This window comes from Hordeum vulgare, chromosome 2H (genome assembly GCF_904849725.1).
Source record: "Hordeum vulgare subsp. vulgare chromosome 2H, MorexV3_pseudomolecules_assembly, whole genome shotgun sequence".
Classification (NCBI taxonomy): Eukaryota; Viridiplantae; Streptophyta; class Magnoliopsida; order Poales; family Poaceae; genus Hordeum; species Hordeum vulgare.
In genome coordinates this window covers 5,049,106-5,068,752 of record NC_058519.1, presented here as the reverse complement: position 1 = coordinate 5,068,752, position 19,647 = coordinate 5,049,106, and the positions used below count along the sequence as shown (strand labels likewise).

Sequence of the window (19,647 nt, the reverse complement as noted above, 5' to 3'; positions counted from 1 at the left end):
GCTCCCACCTCGGTTCACTACAGTCATCTCCTTCGCGTTCTCTGATATCTTCGGGGCACGATCTCTCACCGTCTATTCTTTCCTCGCTCCAGTTCTTTACAGCTTCAGGCCTATTCGGATGCTACGTGGGCTAATGATCCTTCTGATCGTCGTTTACTTTTTTGATTACTGTGTTTTTCTTGGTGGTTCTCTCATTGCCTGGAAGACGAAGAAACAACTTGCAATTTCCTGTTCAAGTGCAGAGGCTGAGTTGCGAGCGATGACTCTTTTGACGACAGAGGTGACTTGGTTACGATGGTTGCTTCAGGATTTTGGTGTTTCTGTCACTACACCGACTCTGCTCTTATCTGAAAGTACAAGTGCTATTAGCATTGCGCGCGATCCTGTGAAGCATGAGCTCACCAAGCATATTTGTGTTGATGCTTTCTATGTGCGCGTTGGTGTGCAAGATCAGGTTATTGCTCTTCAGTATATGCCTTCTGAGTTACAGTTGACGGATTTCTTGACGAAGGCCCATACTAGAGCGCAGCATGGCTTCTATCTCTCCAAACTCAGTGTTGTTCATCCACCATGAGTTTGGGAGGGGGGTGTGTTAGAGTATATATAATATAGACATGTATCATTTTGTATTTATCCCAATATATAAGAGTTTTCCTGCATATAGTCCATTACCTGTACATGTATATATACCGGCATATGACCTCATGGGAATACAAGTTGCTTATTCCTAACACATTCCTCCTCATCAATGCTTAGTACTCCCTCCGTCCCGTGATATAAGACGTTTTTGCAAGCTACAAGGAAAAAGAATCTTAATTACACTCAAATGGTTTAGTTATTCAACAGGCTTGACCAGAATAGACAATATCGATTAATAGTTTAGAAGCTCACACAAATAGTGTACATACAATATTTGAAAGGATAGCACAATTCAGGGCCTGTTGGGCAATTCAGCGCTGATTTTTTTGTACGCCAACGTTGCTTCTATCTGGGAAGTCAGCTTCCTGGAGCAAGGCCGTTCCGGGATTTGCGGAAGCTGGGAGCTGGCGAGATACCGAACAAGCCCTCAGTCTTACAAGTTACAACACAAGCAAATGTCTTGTGTTTTGAAAGCCATAAGGCTCTGTTCGGTTGACAAGGTTGTGAAGGGGTTTTGGCAGGGATTGAGGTGAATTTAATCCCCTACAAGTCAGAATCCTCCCAAATCCCCTCCAACCCTCTTGACCAAGGGTGTAACCGAACAAGGCCTAAACAAAATAGATTTGCAATCACAATATCAGGGTGCAGGAACATAGGTGTCTTGGGCAGATCCGCTGCAGGCATATGCATGGACTGCACATTTTTCTTCCTCTTTTTACGGCAACCTGCATAGCCACCAAGATTTTGGTCAAAAAATTCATAAGAGTGTTGCATATAGTAGTCACTGGCAGGTGAGAATGATCAACTTACACACAAATTCAGGGATCACTGGTCGTTGTCTCGCGGAGAGTGTAATGCCATTGCGTAAGCCCACGACATTCACGCAGCAGCCTTAGGAGGTCACAGGTAATGTCAAAGAATCCTAGATCCTGGAGGGGCATGAGAAACTCAAGGCCAAGTGGGACCTCCATCATGCTGTTCAGGTTGCCTAACTTCAATGTTTCCAGAGTCACCATGGCACCTTGCTCTATCTCCAGCTGTTTCAGGTTAGTCATGCCTCTTAGAGAGAGAGATGCTTCAGCTTGGGAAACCATCCCGTGAGAAACGCCATCCTCTCTTCGTTGTATGCTCTGTTCAAATATAGATCCGTCAAATTTGCCAAGCGAGAAAGGGATGGCAAAGAGTCTTGTCTCAACTGCGACCAGGATAGACGTAGTGAATACAAGTTATGCTCCACGGCTTGAAAGAGAGGAGACTCCCCCAACAATGTCTCTTCCACTAATCTTCCGCTCAAACTTAGCTTCTGCAGGTTAGCCGGGACGGCAGTCAACATGAGACCCTCATTCTTGTCACTTGCACCCACATGTAAGTTGCACAAATATGGCATCTGTAGTAGAGACTCGCACAGGCGCTCACAGTAGGTTCTCTTTGTATTCCATATCCTCAAACTTTGCAGTTGCCTCAGCTCCCCTAATTGTCGGACGGACTCATCCTGGGCATCCAACGCTTGTAGGGTCTGCAGATTTGTTAGGTTACCAAGACCCTTAGGGATGCATACACCACCGAGTGACCCGAGTGCTCTACTAGATCGATCAATCAATTTCTCAGCAAATAAGTGCCTAAGCTTCTTCAGCTTGACAATCCCTCCACACAGCCCATGTATGTCAGATCTGGAAAGATCTAGTGTCAATAGATTTGAAAGCTTCTCGATGGATTTTGGGAGAAGCTTAACTTTTGAGCCCCTCAAACCCAAATAACGGAGATTAAAAAGATTTCCAATAGCATCTGGAGTCGACTCGATGGGCATCCCACTTAACTCTATCACTGCCATGTATCTTGATTTTTCAGATAGCGTAGGTAGTAGAGTAAATGATGGCATGCTTTTGTCCAGTGTAATGAAAGTTCGAAGTTCATGTATACTAGAAAATGATTGTTGAATGTCCATCTTTTGTTTGTGCACTACCAATCGGCGTCCATCCCTCTGAAGAGCCCCCCCCCCCCCCCCATCTAAACTCCTCATATTTAACACTAAAGTTGTCCTTTACTACCAATTCACGTATGATATCGTGCATTCTGAGTCTCTTTATCCTACCAAGAGTTCCTTTCAACAAGCTGCATCATTTTTCTGTTAACCAGCTCCTTCAGATATCCTTCTGCCACTTCTTCTGACGTGCTTGCACCCTCCTCCTCGATGAGCCCCTCTGCTGTCCATAGCCGTACAAGCTTTTTCCTGTGGAAACGATAGTCTTCTGGAAATAAGCTACAGTAAAGAAGACAACTTTTCAAGTGTATTGGAAGGTAAAAGAAGCTCAGACGCCAAACACTCCTTATGTGATCGAGCCTTGTCTCCCAACTCAATTGGTCATTTATTCTTCTCCATTTTTCCACAGTTTTCTCATGCATACTCAAGAGACTACCAACTGACACAATAGCAAGAGGCAAGCCTTTGCATTTGCTAACTATTTCTTCGGACAAAGCCTTCAACTCCTCAGGACATTCATGATTTGTTTCTCTTGTAAATGATTTCTTACAAAAGAGATCCCATGCCTCGTCTTTTGGTAAAGCTTCCAGTGTTAGTATATGTCCTTGAGAGGCAAGTGCAGCAACATAGCCTTCTCGTGTTGTGATTATCAATCTACTACCCTTGTTACCAATAAGGGACCTAGACAAGTCATCAAATGCTTCTGGAGTCCATACATCATCTAGTACGATCAAATACTTATGTGCCTCCAGAAATGTCCTTAATACATCTTCAAGGCTTATGATGTCCATAGCCGCAGTATTTGACAGAAAACTGACTCTATTTTTGAAGAGTTCCTCGATTATATTCCTCAGGACATCTTCTCTAGAATAAGTTTGAGAGATGGAGACCCATGCATGACACTGAAATTTGTGCCTCTCCTTCCTGTAGATATTCTTAGCTAAAGCTGTTTTGCCAAGCCCTCCCATTCCAACCAGTGCTATCACAGAGAATACCTCTTCATCACCTCCCAACCACTGCTCAAGCATTTCTCTATTTTTATCCACCCCAACTAGATCCTCTTCATCCAAGTAATTCAAACTGCTAATATCTCCATTGTTTATCATGGCAACCCAATGGTTTATCATCTCCCACAGGTCTGCAATGTCTTTCTCTATTTTATTCATATTGGAAGCTATCTGGTTCAAAGAAAGCAAAGACCTATGTTTTCTTAGCCCTTTCTTCAGGTAAAAGCAGCACCCTATATCATGTTCTTGACCAACTCGATACAAGTACTCATCCACCATATCCTCTATCGCATGTGCTATCTTCCGTACCTCATCCAACCAGCCCTCATAAACTTGATTGTTGCAGTTTTGAATGTCCATTTGGCAGAGAACGTTGTTCATTACATTAAGCTCCCTGACGACACGACCCATGCTGCCCTCTACATATTTTAGTTGTGTCACATGCTTGGAAAAGTGAGCACCGGCCTGATCTGCCGCTCCATTTGCCAAGGTGACTCTGATCTTTTCCGTGAGTAAAAGAAGCGCAATTTCAGGCATTACGTTCTCAGAGTTGCTAATTAATGCCATCCCTACTTTTTGTTGGCGGCCTAGATGCGTATTTTCCTCGCTATCTCCAGGATGACCATCTGCAAGACGAACCAAGTAATGCATTAATTTAATTATTCAAACATTTTGCTAGTAGCAAGCACTTGCCATAAACTTTCCAACAACTACAAAGTGAAATAAGCAGGATCGTTGAAAGTAATCCTCTTATTTCAATAGTTGAAAGTTGTGATTAAGGGAGGATGTTAAACTACATATATGTAACAATATGTGGTTAAACTACATATATGTAACAATATGTGGTTGACACGTTGGGCTGTTATCATGTCATAGAGTAGGCTGTTAGGAGAGATTAGCTGGAATCTTATAGTAACCGTAGAACCAGCTTATCTCTAGCTTATCTCTAGATCTTTCTTGTACCAAAAGATGTAATCTCCTCAACTGCTTGTATGCTTATCAGGGAGATGCCCTTGCCTATAAACATGAAGGCGCGCCCCTGAACAGGGTACGACGCTTACCGCAAGTTTCACAGCAAGCACCTAGAAAGTTTGATCATCTTTGATGTTGCAAAGTTTAGATTTTTTTTTTTGATTTTACTGTTCATAGAGGCACCCGGGAGCTGAAAATCCACTCTTGGAAAGAGAAAGTTTAGGCTATCAAATCATAAAAAACAGTAAAACACAATGCATGTTTGTGCATCTACATTACATGTCGATCCAACTTATGATTCACATCATACTCAATAATTCTAGTCCATTAAGAAAAGTTTAGGCTATCAAATCATAAAAAACACAATGAGTATATCTCTGATGTCTGAATAAATTCAATAGAATTATGAAAATCGCAGAAAACATGATATGCTGTCATTAATATCACAAGAAAATCAAACAAACTAATCATCTTATACTCAATGTTCATGGTGCAATCCAGTCAAAAAAGGAATGTTCAAGTAGCCCAGCTAATTCGTTATTTTGCGGGAACTAGCTAGTTAGTGTTGACTTTGAAAAAAAAGACTATCATGAGAGTTAATGTGCAATTAAGGCCAAGTTTGCAAGGATGGAACTAAATCTGCGAGCTATTAGGTTAGAGTTTGATGGACAATTCCGATTGTTTGGATTCTACTAACGCATAGCTTTCATGATTGTAAAATATGAATATGTCTTCACCCACTTGAACAATTGTTCGTATTTTCACGGAATGGACATCTTTTACTGATTTGTAATATAATGATGCAATACAACCATGAAAGAGTTATTGATATGGTACAACCATGGAAGGGTTCAAGCCAGGACCTCCAATTCTTAATTGATGCTCCGCTACTGGTAGAAACAAGCTTCAGGCCTCTTTGTACTGAAGGAATTTTAGTGCTCCCTCCCTCCCTTCCACTCCCTCAAATGAGTGAAATAACGCTTTTCTAGTGGCAGTTCCCCAAGAAAGTATTCCCTTTGTCCCAAAATTCTTGTCTTAGATTGTCTAGATATGAATGTATCTAGTCACGTTTTAGTATTTAGATACATTCATTTCTAGACAAACCTAAGACAAGAATTTTGGAACGGAGGGAGTACTTCAATACATGTTTTGTTGAAATTTGGAGGTGGGCCTTAGGCCCATTAGAGAATTTCAGAAAAATCTACAAGGGCCCATGTAGGTGGTGGCATGGCAAGGTGGTGGGAGTTTAGTCCCACCCCGCTAGTGGAGGAGAGTTTGGACCCCTTTATAAGGGTCTCTCTTCCACATGCTATTGGAGAGTGAGAAGAGAAGGTGCCCTCGCGCACTCCTCCTCCGCCGCCCGCCTCGTCACGACGCGGGTTGCGGGAATGAGCCGAGCTCATACCTACGCGCTTATTTTTGCCGGTCAGGAACGGAGAATACGGACAAGGAACGATCCCACATCTCTCCACCCAGCCGCTTTTATAAGCACACGATCGCCTACCCTAGCCGTCACGAGAATCAGATCACATCTGCCCTCACGCCTTCGTTCCTTGACTGCTGCTGCCGCCGGCGACTCCGTCCCGTTTACCGCGTACACGGTCGACGGGAGAGCAGGCCTCCGAAACCTCGCCTCTCCGGTTCCTGTACGGGAGAGGGGCGATTAGGTTTTTGGGGAGCGATCACGCGACTGCTCGCCTCCGTCCGTCTGCTTCGTCTACGTCCGCTTCGCCCTCGTCATCGCCATGTCTTCACCAAGCGAAGCTGATCGTCTCCGCGAGGAAGCCGAGAAGAAGACGGCAGAGGATACTGCCGCCGCCGCCGCTGCTGCTGCTACGGCCAATTGGCCGATTGGAGGGTATGACTCGTTTATCCTCATGTTCGTATTTATCCTAGCAGTACTACTTGTTTGCATAGATGCATCCACTATATACGTATTATGTGCTAGGTTAGCTCAAGATCAGTATGTCATTAGTCTAGTCAATGCCATGCTAGTTATTATTTTGTGGATTAATGTACTCGGAAAATTGCCTGTTTTCTCAACAATCCAAAAACCTAATGTCTGTAGGAATTTTTCGAGTAATGGTTTTGCTGCTGCACTGAAACCGGATAAGTTTACCGGTACCTTTTTCAAGCGTTGGCAAACGAGAACCACCTTATGGCTCACGGCTATGAACGTGTTCTGGGTAGCCGGTGTCACTCCTACGGAAACTATCACTCCTGAACAGGAGAAGATGTTTAAGGAGGCCACCGTCCTATTCCTTGGAGCAGTCATTAGCGTGATCGGAGATAAGCTGGTTGATGCATATTTACATATGCATGTTGCCAAGGACTTGTGGGAGGCGCTCGAATCTAAATTCGGGGCCACCGATGCTGGGAGTGAGATGCATGTTATGGAGCAGTTCCACGATTACAAGATGGTTGACAACCGTTCTGTATTGGAACAAGCTCATGAGATAATATGCATAGCTAAGGAACTTGAGGTTCTTAAGTGCAATTTGCCGGGCAAGTTTGTCGCGGGCTGTATAATTGCTAAGCTCCCTAATTCCTGGAGGAACTTTGCTACTACTCTGAAACATCAGAGGCGTGAGTTCTCAGTAGAGGACATCATCGGCCATCTGAGTGTTGAGCAGAACTCGAGAGCAAAGGACTCCAATGGAAAAGCGGTGGAAAGCTCTTCTGCTGCCAATATGGTACATCAGAGGAACTTCAATTCTCACAAGCCCAAGGGAAAGAACTCTGTCCAACAGAATACCGACTTCAAGAAGAAGGGGAAGAAGCCCTTCAAGAAGAATAAGAAGGGAGATGGCTGCTATACTTGTGGTTCAGAGGAACATTGGACGAATAAATGCCCAAACAAGTACAAGAAGCCGGCGCAGGACTCCAAGTCTACAAACATGATTGTGGGCAACAATGAAAGTGGTGCATCTGGGTACGGTAATTTACTTACTGTATTTACAGTTTGTCAGTCCACCGATTGGTGGGTGGACACGGGTGCAAATATTCATGTGTGTGCTGACTTATCTTTGTTCTCTTCTTATCAGGCCACCGGTCGCGGGTCCGTATTGATGGGGAATGGCGCGAGTGCTTCTGTTCTTGGTGTTGGCACGGTCGATCTGAAGTTTACTTCGGGAAGGATCGTGCAGCTGAAGAACGTGCAGCATGTCCCCGCCATCAAGAAGAATCTCGTTAGTGGCTCCCTTCTGTGTAGAGAAGGGTTTAAGTTGGTGTTCGAGTCTAATAAAGTAGTAGTTACGAAATATGGACTTTTCGTTGGAAAAGGTTATGAATGCGGAGGTCTGTTCCGCCTTTCTCTAGCAGATTTTTGTAATAAAGTCGTGAACAATATTCATTCGAGTGTTAATGAATCTGAAGTTTGGCATTCACGTCTTTGTCACATAAGTTTCGGTGTTATGTCGCGGCTAGCAAAAATGAATTTAATCCCAACTTTCACTTTAGCCAAAGGTTCTAAGTGCCACTCGTGTGTGCAAGCAAAGCAACCTCGCAAGCCTCACAAGGCTGCAGAGGAGAGACACTTGGCACCATTAGAACTCATACATTCTGATCTTTGTGAGATGAATGGTGTGTTGACTAAAGGTGGAAAGAAATACTTCATGACATTGATAGATGATTCCACTAGATTTTGCTATGTGTATCTGTTAAATACTAAAGATGAGGCTCTACACTACTTTAAAATCTATAAGGCAGAAGTTGAGAATCAACTTGAAAAGAAAATTAAACGAGTCCGGTCTGATCGTGGTGGAGAGTACTTCTCAAACGAATTTGATTCATTTTGTGCGGAACACGACATTATTCACGAGAGGACGCCTCCCTATTCACCCCAGTCAAACGGGGTTGCCGAGCGGAAAAACCGTACTCTAACTGATTTGGTTAACGCCATGTTAGATACATCGGGTTTATCCAAGGCATGGTGGGGGGAGGCTATATTGACCGCGTGTCATGTCCTGAATAAGGTTCCTACAAAGGATAATGAGGTCACTCCCTACGAGGAGTGGTCGAAGAGAAGGACGACACTCTCGTACTTACGTACTTGGGGCTGCTTAGCGAAAGTCAATGTACCGATCCCCAAGAAGCGTAAGCTTGGACCAAAGACTGTGGATTGCCTTAATTTGGGATACGCTAAGAATAGCGTAGGCTATAGATTTCTAGTAGTGAAATCTGAGGTACCTGACGTGAAGGTCGGTACAATAATGGAGTCGAGGGATGCTACATTCTTTGAGGATATATTTCCCATGAGAGATATGCAAAGCACTTCTAGACAGGAATCTGAGATAACTCCTGAGCCTGCCATTCCTATGGAATATTATGAACAAACACGTGATGAAAATCCTGAGGAGGATGACGAGGAAGCCCGTGGTAGGGGCAAGAGACAAAGGACTGCAAAGACCTTTGGTGATGATTTCTTCGTATACCTCGTGGATGATAATCCCACTTCTATTTCAGAAGCGTATGCTTCTCCAGATGCTGATTACTGGAAAGCTGCGGTCCGTAGCGAGATGGATTCCATCATGGCTAACGGGACATGGGAAATCACTGATCGTCCCTATGGTTGCAAACCATTGGGATGCAAGTGGGTGTTCAAAAAGAAGCTTAGGCCCGATGGTACGATTGAAAAGTACAAGGCTAGGCTTGTGGCCAAGGGCTATGCCCAGAAAGAAGAGGAAGATTTCTTCGATACTTATTCACCTGTGGCTAGACTGACCACCATTAGAGTACTACTCTCATTGGCGGCCTCTCATGGTCTTCTCGTTCATCAAATGGACGTTAAGACGACTTTCCTGAATGGAGAGCTAAATGAGGAAATCTATATGCAACAGCCAGATGGCTTTGTGATAGAAGGTCAGGAAGGAAAGGTGTGTAGGTTGCTGAAATCTTTATATGGTCTGAGACAAGCACCTAAGCAATGGCATGAGAAGTTTAATACAACTCTGACATCTGTTGGCTTCGTTGTTAATGAAGCTGACAAATGTGTATACTATTGCCATGGTGGGGGCGAAGGAGTTATATTGTGCTTGTATGTAGATGACATACTGATATTTGGAACCAACCTCAAAGTAATTGAGGAGGTTAAGTCTTTTCTGTCTCAAAACTTTGAGATGAAGGACCTTGGGGTGGCTGATGTTATCTTGAACATCAAGCTGTTGAGAGATGATGAGGGTGGGATTACACTTCTGCAATCCCACTATGTTGATAAGATTTTGAGTCGCTTTGGATATTCAGACTGCAAAATTTGTCAAACACCATATGACCCTAGTGTGCTTATTCGAAAGTTTAAAGGCACAGCTATAGATCAATTGAGATTCTCTCAAATTATCGGTTCACTTATGTACCTAGCTAGCGCAACGAGGCCTGACATCGCGTTTGCTGTGAGCAAACTTAGCCGGTTTGTTGCAAACCCGGGCGATGTTCATTGGCGTGCTGTTGAAAGAATTATGCGTTACTTGAAAGGTACTGTCAATCACGGTCTTCACTATACGGGATTCCCATCCGTACTTGAAGGGTATAGTGATGCGAATTGGATCTCTGATGCTGATGAGATGAAGGCCACTACTGGGTATATGTTTACTCTTGGGGGTGGTGCTGTTTCCTGGAAGTCTTGCAAGCAAACGATCTTAACAAGATCGACAATGGAAGCAGAATTAACAGCATTAGACACATCTGGTGTCGAAGCAGAATTCCTTCGAGATCTTTTGATGGACTTACCTGTGGTTGAGAAGCCGGTTCCGGCTATCCTTATGAACTGCGATAATCAGACGGTTATTGTTAAAGTGAAGAGTTCAAAGGACAATATGAAGTCCAACAAACATATAAGAATGAGATTGAAGGCTGTCAGACGTTTGAGAAACTCCGGAGTGATAGCGTTGGATTATATCCAAACGGCTAAGAATCTGGCAGATCCCTTTACTAAAGGGCTATCACGTGTTGTGATAGATAGTGCATCGAGGGAGATGGGTATGAGACCCACATGAGTTGCCATGGTAGTAACCCAACCTATATGATCGGAGATCCCGTGAAGTAGGACCTGGGAAAACAAGCCAGTGGTGAACTGAGGAGAGTAACTTTACTAACCCACTCCGTTGGAGATGCAATACTCTCGGATACTGTATGGTAGGATGACTACTGTCTTAATGTGTTCTAAAGCTTATATGTAAGCAAGATGTTGTCCTACAGAGCGATCTTTGGAGGAACACACCTATATGAGCTTGACTGCTGGTCACAGTCTATGAGGTTTGGGTGATCTCTAGTAAACTCATGAATAGGCCAGGAGTGTGACTAATATGCTCCACCCGAGGGGTCACCTTCGACAGTCTAGTACTAGTAAGACTTGTGGTGAAGCTCTTTTACGCCAAGCTGACAATTCAAGGCATAGTCCATTGTTCAGTTGTAAAGGAGTGTAGCTACTTGTTCTAGGTGAAGCTCAACCTTAATAGGTCTTCACTGAAATGCTGGTATATTAAAACAGTGATTGGAATGAGGGAACACGATGTGCCCTTGAGATCTGGTGGGGGATTGTTGAAATTTGGAGGTGGGCCTTAGGCCCATTAGAGAATTTCAGAAAAATCTACAAGGGCCCATGTAGGTGGTGGCATGGCAAGGTGGTGGGAGTTTAGTCCCACCCCGCTAGTGGAGGAGAGTTTGGACCCCTTTATAAGGGTCTCTCTTCCACATGCTATTGGAGAGTGAGAAGAGAAGGTGCCCTCGCGCACTCCTCCTCCGCCGCCCGCCTCGCCACGCCTCGCCTCGCCTCGCCTCGTCACGACGCGCCGCGGGTTGCGGGAATGAGCCGAGCTCATACCTACGCGCTTATTTTTGCCGGTCAGGAACGGAGAATACGTAACGGACAAGGAACGATCCGAGACATCAGATCGTGGCTGTTACCGACTCGGACGTGGGCTTGGCCCACGTCTCTCCACCCAGCCGCTTTTATAAGCACACGATCGCCTACCCTAGCCGTCACGAGAATCAGATCACATCTGCCCTCACGCCTTCGTTCCTTGACTGCTGCTGCCGCCGGCGACTCCATCCCGTTTACCGCGTACACGGTCGACGGGAGAGCAGGCCTCCGAAACCTCGCCTCTCCGGTTCCTGTACGGGAGAGGGGCGATTAGGTTTTTGGGGAGCGATCACGCGACTGCTCGCCTCCGTCCGTCTGCTTCGTCTACGTCCGCTTCGCCCTCGTCATCGCCATGTCTTCACCAAGCGAAGCTGATCGTCTCCGCGAGGAAGCCGAGAAGAAGACGGCAGAGGATACTGCCGCCGCCGCCGCTGCTGCTGCTACGGCCAATTGGCCGATTGAAGGGTATGACTCGTTTATCCTCATGTTCGTATTTATCCTAGCAGTACTACTTGTTTGCGTAGATGCATCCACTATATACGTATTATGTGCTAGGTTAGCTCAAGATCAGTATGTCATTAGTTTAGTCAATGCCATGCTAGTTATTATTTTGTGGATTAATGTACTCGGAAAATTGCCTGTTTTCTCAACATGTTTTTGTACACGAATCAATGGTAAATGTTTTGTCCTTTTTTGATTTTCTGACATCTCTCTCTCTCTTCTCTTTCACTGTAATGTATATTTAATATATAATAGATGTTTGAAATTAAGTACGTAGTATGAGTACCTGGTTGCGTTTGACCCAACAATAAATTTGATGACCGGTGAAATGAGGAATCCTGATAGCAAGGAGAAAAGTTCATATTCAAACATTTCATAGTGTGCATAGCAAAGGAGAAATCCTGATAACAAGACGAGTAAAAATGAATGCATTGCAAAGAAGCAGTAAAATATTTAAGACTGGATACCACATTGCATAGTGTGCAAATAGAAATAGTTCTGGCAGACCTTTGTGGTCTTATTGTGTGGGAGATAAAACGGTTCTATAAAATAGTGCTTTTTTTCATGAGATAAAATACTACCCCTACAGTTCAGAAACAAATGATGTTTGATGAACAGTCAAAAATCATTTACTACATTAGTACTGTAGAACGAACTAGAAGCAATGACTCAGAAGATCAGTCAGACTGCTATGATCACTGCTAAAAAATAACAATCCTGCTTGAATAGACACTATTTTGGACATAGCCACAATCTCCAACGTGCAACCTTCACCACTATTATTCATACAAATATGCTTGATAACAGGTTTTTGACAAACATAATGATACTATTTCCACATAAAATAATCTGAATAGTTTTTACAAAGCTATAGAGATTTGAAAGCAAGAACGCCATATATTTGCTAATGGAGGCAGCAAATCATGAGGGGGTACCCAATATGATACATTTCTGGAATTTATCAATAATCACAGTTACACTTTGACGAAACTCACTTCAGAGCTTATCTCTCCTGGCACCTTAGGCCTAGCTTGATGCAGTTCCTCCGGAGCATTTTCTGCCTGTTGAAATAACCAATGAAGGACACTTCACCTCATGTGCTGGCTCGGGAGCAACAAACTAAAGTGCACATGGAGATGCACACAAGCTCTCAAGATTCAGTTTTGTGGGAAGATGTCATGGATGTCGCGAGTGATCTTACCTGCTGTGAAGTAACTGCACTGGTTTCGATATATCCACCCATACTGTCTGTTTCATCGAGTGATACGAGTCTATCAATTATATTTTTTGTACCCGGTCTCTTCGCAGGGTTGAAGTCAGTGCACTCTATTCCTATCTCAGCGCAGATTCGTACTTGTTTAAGCTGTACATCGCTCTGTGATTTTTCTAACTTGTTACTCCAACTTTCGACTACCTACAAATTGAATTTGTGAGTTATGAAAAGAAGCACCATACATAATGTGAAATTGAAGTATGAAGTATACTAGCTCCATACATGACGTTAACACGCTTAAACAAAACCGCATCAATTAAGACTTCAAACTAACATTAAATATTCACTTAGAACTTTTTCAACATAAAATCCACCAAGGCTTAATTAGGGTGTGTCCCTATAGTTTCTTCTCAAATATCTGAAGTAAACAGGTATCAATTACATTAAGAGAAAATATTGCATCCTAAATCAGGTTGGGGATACCTTGAGCATGGATGATGAGTTGTACAACCACTCCCAAGAAGATAAAATAAGTTAGCTTTCTGTTCATTCTCACATATAGGGCCATATAAATTCGAATCTTCTCATCCATCAAATCAAAGTTGTATAGAAAGCATCTTCAGAAAGAATTTTACATTTTTACTCATCCAACTATATATTTTGAGGCCTTTCAGTTCAATTTTCAATATAATTATTACTGCTAGCAGAGTCTAAGGAACATGCTCAGTTTTGTTCCATTTGTGAATGTTAGTGTTATCATGATGCTTGGTGAAGTGTGGTGGAGTAGTGGGTGCCCACCATCCACCAGAGGTTCAAATCCAATTTTCCTATAATAATCTCGTAGCATAAGTCTTTCATTCAAAACATATGGCCCATAGTGGTTTATTACTAAATATGAAAGAGAGTGACAGCGTGCTGCATCTAAAACAAGAAACTATATTGTCAAAGTAAAAAAATAGTTTTAAAGTCAGGTCCTTTATTTTCAAAAGAAGGCCTAAATTGTTCTTACATTGTCAACAGCAAGATACCCCTTCTTTCCAGTGAGTATTTCTATGATTATTACACCAACACTACAGATATCCAACTGGTATGTGATTTCACCGTTACAAAATTCCGGTGCCAAATATCCCCTGCATAAATACATACACATGCAATTAATGAGCAAGGTAGACCATACCACGCACGTGCGGCGGGGGTAGTTGAAGTAAAAGGCTTAGCAAACTTACAACGTTCCACATATATTCACGGTAATAGCCCGGCTTTGCATTTCATGGAAGCACCTTGATACACCGAAATCAGCAATTTTAGGCACCAAATTGCCATCCAACAATATGTTTGCTGGCTTTAGATCTAAATGGAGAATATTTCTCTGATGAAGATAATGTAGCCCCTGACAAATTCCTTTAATAATTTGAAAGCATTTTCTCCACTGAACTTTGCGAGATGTATCTATGAAGGGGTTGAGGATAAAGGCAGTTTATTATTTGACACACTTCAAGTCCTTCATATAGTTTAGCAATGAAAATAAAGGTTAAAAGAAACTTTACACGCCACATGGTCCTACCAGTGATATACTTATCAAGACTCCCATTGGGAAGATACTCGAAGCAGAGCAACCTTTGTTGTACATCTGCCATTACAAATTTTCCATTGTACCTTTCCATACTCCCTTGAGTGTCAGCACAATATCCCAGAAACCGCACTACATTTTTGTGCTTCACCATCATAAGACATTCAACTTCTCGGTGGAACTCTTTCTCATACATGTGCGTATTGGACAGCCTCTTCACAGCGACCTTCCCATTCTGGAGCATTCCCTTCAGTCACCACTTGATAGGGTCAGCTTGAGTTTTAATATCAACTTACATAAAGAGTTGGACAGTCAAGAGTTAGTGACGTACCTGGTAGACCACTGCAAACCCACCTTCGCCAATTTTGTGCTTATCAGAGAAACCATTAGTGATCTCTGCCATAAGTGATAATGGCAAGGCCTTCGGCTCTGCAGTTTCATCAAATAGCATGCGCTCTAGGTCACTTCTTGATGTACTTGATTGGTGATCCATTTGCGATTACATGCCACAGTATCCTTGAAAGTGAAAAACAAGAGCCAACCCGTTATTGTTCAGGCTAATGGAAGAACCATCATCTGAATCCATCTAGAATCATGAAATGCAGAAGTTTGGTCTTCCATTTTACAAATAGGAAAGCTTCACAACTCCTCGGGCCATTTTGGGTACACTCTAATCCAAGTTAATTTGCAGGTATGACCTTCAATTTATTTTTTGATTTGCAGGTATCGGGTGGCATCACATCGACAAGACGCAATGACCGGCTAGCACCATGCAGCATACGAAGACAATAACGGTTTGTATGCAGCAATGAATACCTATCGGATGAACTGCAGGAACCCCCTGCCCACGCGATGGGGTTCCTCAACAAAAGAAATATCGGATACTCAGGTGGCTCAGGAAGCTAACGTGTCTGCAATGGAAGAGTGGGAGTGTTCAACGGGGCCCTGCAGTGAGGATGATGAATCACTGTGAGTGCATATACAAAACTGCATATAAATTGTTGAAATTCCCCAAGAATGGTTGAAACATGAACAGAACAAGCTTTTTTCTGATATCATGTTCAATCGGTAGTTACCAGATTCGCGGCTCTAGGGGGTAGGTTCACAAATCCAACAACCGATATAGGAAAAATAGAAGAATCTTCCTCTGTTGTAAAGCATTATGACTGAACGGTCGCAAGAATCAACAAACCCAGGGAGTAAGTGGATTAATAATATAGGCAATAAATAGCAAAATCTGATTACTAGAATGGATTGGAGGCGAAAACTGGCCCCAAGGAGCTCGATCCAGAATCCACCTAGCGCGTATTGAAAAAGAAAAAAAAGAAAAAAACGCATGGTCTTCTCCGTGTTCGAAACAACCCACTGGATAACCACTGCACCAGCTGCACCGTTCACCAGGCAATGTGGCGCTGCCCCGGTCTTCACGCATGCGACGTGCGCCACTACCAACTGCATGCGCTGCATGTATGCCTGACCACGTCCCTCGCCTGGTGGTTGTAACTGACTCTCTCTCTCTTGCTGTGTACATCGGATATATATGTGTAAACCACCGGAGATGAATGTTAAGCACATATTTCACTCCTTATCTTGGTATCAGACACCGAGTTTCCCTCGATCCTCCTCTCCCCACCACCATGCATCGCCGGCTCCTTCGTCGCACTCGCTCGGCCGAGCTTGACGCCCCGCCGTCCAACGCCGCTCCCGCTGCTCCCAGGCCTCCTGCTCCTGCCGTTCCCGTCGTGGGCGCCCCACCTCACCGCCGCGCCTCTCCTGCCGCGATGGGCAAGCTGCCTGCCCCCGACGCGGCACCCACTTCTTCCACGCCCGTGCCAGCTGCTCCTCCGTCCACCGTCGGCGTCCTCCGCACTGCCGACAGCGTCGCCGTTCCCCGACTGCCGCTGGATCGCCCTGACCACGCCCTCACCCCGCCCCTTGGTCTCGGCGCCTCCGCCGCCGGCCCTTCCTCGTCCACCGACCTGCCTCCCTCCATCTCTCATCACTTCACCACCAAACTCCAGCTCGAGTCTGGTAATTACTCCCGATGGCGCCAACTCTTCTACCTCATCGCGTGCAAACACGAGGTCCAACACCACCTTGACGTCGCCGTCGAGCCTCTCGCCCAGAGCACTCTCTGGCGCAACGACGACCTCACCGTCGTGCTATGGCTGCACGGGTCGTCGACGAGGAGCTCCTGGCCGCCGTGGCGACCCCTGCTAGCTCCGCCCATCACATCGGGGCGCAGCTCCACATCCTCTTCATGGACAACCAACCCGGTCGCGCCGTCATCCTCGGCGCCGAGTTCCGCAACCTCGTCCAGGGGGACCTCTCCATTGCCGAGTACAGCCGGCGCCTCAAGTCCCTTGCCGACGCTCTCGAGGACGTCGGCGAACACGTCTCGGATCAGTCTCTCACTCTCCAACTACTCCGCGGTCTGAGCCGCAAGTTCCATGTCATGGCCACCCTCCTTCCCATGCAGTCGCCATTTCCCACGTTCGTGCAAGCCCGTTCCCGCCTCCTCATGGAGGAGATCTCCACCAACGAACGCGCGCGACTCGACGGTCGTCCCGAAGCTACGGCCACCGCCCTCGCCGTCGGGCATGGTCCCGGCGGTGCCTCCGTCGAGCGCGGCAACTCCGACCGGGGCAAGAGTCCCGCTCCCTCTCCCACCGGCGACCGCGAGCGCGGCGGCCGCGGGCGTGGCCGTGGGTGCGGCCGCGGGCGTGGCTCTGCTGCTGGACGCGGTGCCCCCGCCCCCGTCGCCCCGTCGGCCGGCTTCTTCGCTCCCTACGGTGCCCTGCTACCCGGTCTCCACCCCGCACGCCCACCCTGGGCTGCTCCCAACGCCGCGGGCGTCCTCGGGCCACGACCGCCTCCGGCGCACCAAGCCTACCCGGTGGCCACCGCTGCTACTACTCCCACCCATGGGCCAACCTGGGAACGATACCACCAGCTGTACGCGGCACTCCAGAACCTCACCCACCAGCAGCAACAAGCCGGCGGCACGCCGGACTGGTTCCTCGACACGGGTGCCACATCGCACGTTGCAGGTAACGCGAACACCCTCACCTCGTATACTTCCCCATCATTGCGTCATTCCTCTGGCATCCTCGTCGGTGATGGCTCCCGACTACCCATCACCGCGGTCGGTTCCACCTCCCTCTCCACCTTCTCTCTCCGTGATGTGCTTATCTCTCCTTCCATCATTAAAAACCTCATTTCCGTACGTCGCTTCACTATTGATAATTTTTGTTCCATTACATTTGACCCTTTCGGTTTTTCCGTGAAGGACCTAGCCACGGGGAGAATGATCATGAGATCAAATAGCCATGGGGACCTCTATCCCTTCTTCAGCAACTCCGACGTACACGCAGCTCTCTCCGTCACCTACGATGACCTATGGCATCTTCGCTTGGGTCACGCCAGCAACACCACCGTCTCCACCCTAGCTCGTAGTTTTCTCCCAAGTTGTAATAATGATAGACCTAGCCACCATGTGTGTGCTTCATGTAAGCTAGGCAAGCAGCCCCGGCTGCCCTTTCCTCGTTCCACATCTAAGACTAGTGCACCGTTTCAATTAATACATTGTGATTTATGGACATCACCTGTTCCTAGCTTCTCCGGTTTTCAATACTACCTTGTGATGCTTGACGACTATACACATCACTCCTGGACCTTTCCGCTCCGTCACAAATCGGACACCGCCAACACCATCTCCCGCTTCTTTGCATATGTTCTTACCCAATTTCATGTAACCATACAATGCATGCAGTGTGATAACGGCGGTGAATTCCTCACTACCTCCTTGCGTGATCTTTTCTCTCGCCACGGTTCGTCCTTCCGCCTCTCATGCCCTCACACTTCCCCACAAAACGGCAAGGCAGAGCGACTTATCCGCACCACCAATGACATCGTTCGCGTCCTCCTCATTCACGCCAACCTACCACCTCCCTTCTGGGTAGAAGCTCTCCGCACCGCCACATACATCCTCAACCGGCGGCTCTCCTCCGCTATACATTTCCTCACACCTTACTACCTTCTTCTCGGCCACCACCCCACGTATGATCACATGCGTGCCTTTGGCTGTCTCTGCTTCCCCAACACCATCGCCACATCACCTCACAAGCTCGCCCCGCGCTCCTCCCGCTGCGTCTTCCTCGGCTACCCACTCGAGCACAAAGGTTATCGCTGTCTCGACCTATCCACCCGCAAGGTCATCATCTCCCGGCACGTCACGTTCGATGAACGTTCCTTCCCATACAACCCTTGCCCATCTCCAGCCCCTGGCTCTATCACCTCCCGTATTGCCGCCCAGCCCGCACCGATAACCATATCGCATGCAGCTCCTGATCCCCGGCATACCGCATGCAGCCCCAATCACCCACCGCCTACCTCTCCCTTGCATGCCTCTACCAACAGCACCCCGCCCACCTCCCCACTACCACCGGGTCAACCACCAACCAGCAGCCCACCCCGCGTACCGCATGCATCTCCCTTGCATGCCTCCACCTCCAACAGCAACACGGGTACCACCCGTACCCCGGATCCCACGCATCTCCCATGCATCTCTCCTTTCCCGCCGGGTCACACGCACACCCATACCGACCCATGCACCTCGGGTCCCACACCAGACCCCACGGCCGCTCCACTCCAGCCGCACGCCACCCTCCTGCCGCTGCATGCATGTCACCGAGCCGCCCACTCCTCTCTCCTCCTCACCGGTCTGCATAGCCTGCACATCCAGTACCCCTGCACAGTTCACCTGTCCCGTCACCATGCATGTCCCAGTCATCCCCGCATGCATCCACCCCACCCTCTCTCACGCATGCACCCACACCGCCGGCCAGCTCCCATGCAGCCAGTTCATGTGCGCCACTTGTCTCCTCCATTCCCACGCGCGCGGTGCTG

General features: G+C 46.5%; 1 pseudogene; it reads right to left on the bottom strand.

The window, feature by feature from the left end:
- Positions 1-848: 848 nt before the first annotated feature.
- On the bottom strand, positions 849-16,064 carry LOC123431514 (annotated as a pseudogene).
- Between the last annotated feature and the right edge of the window lie 3,583 nt (positions 16,065-19,647).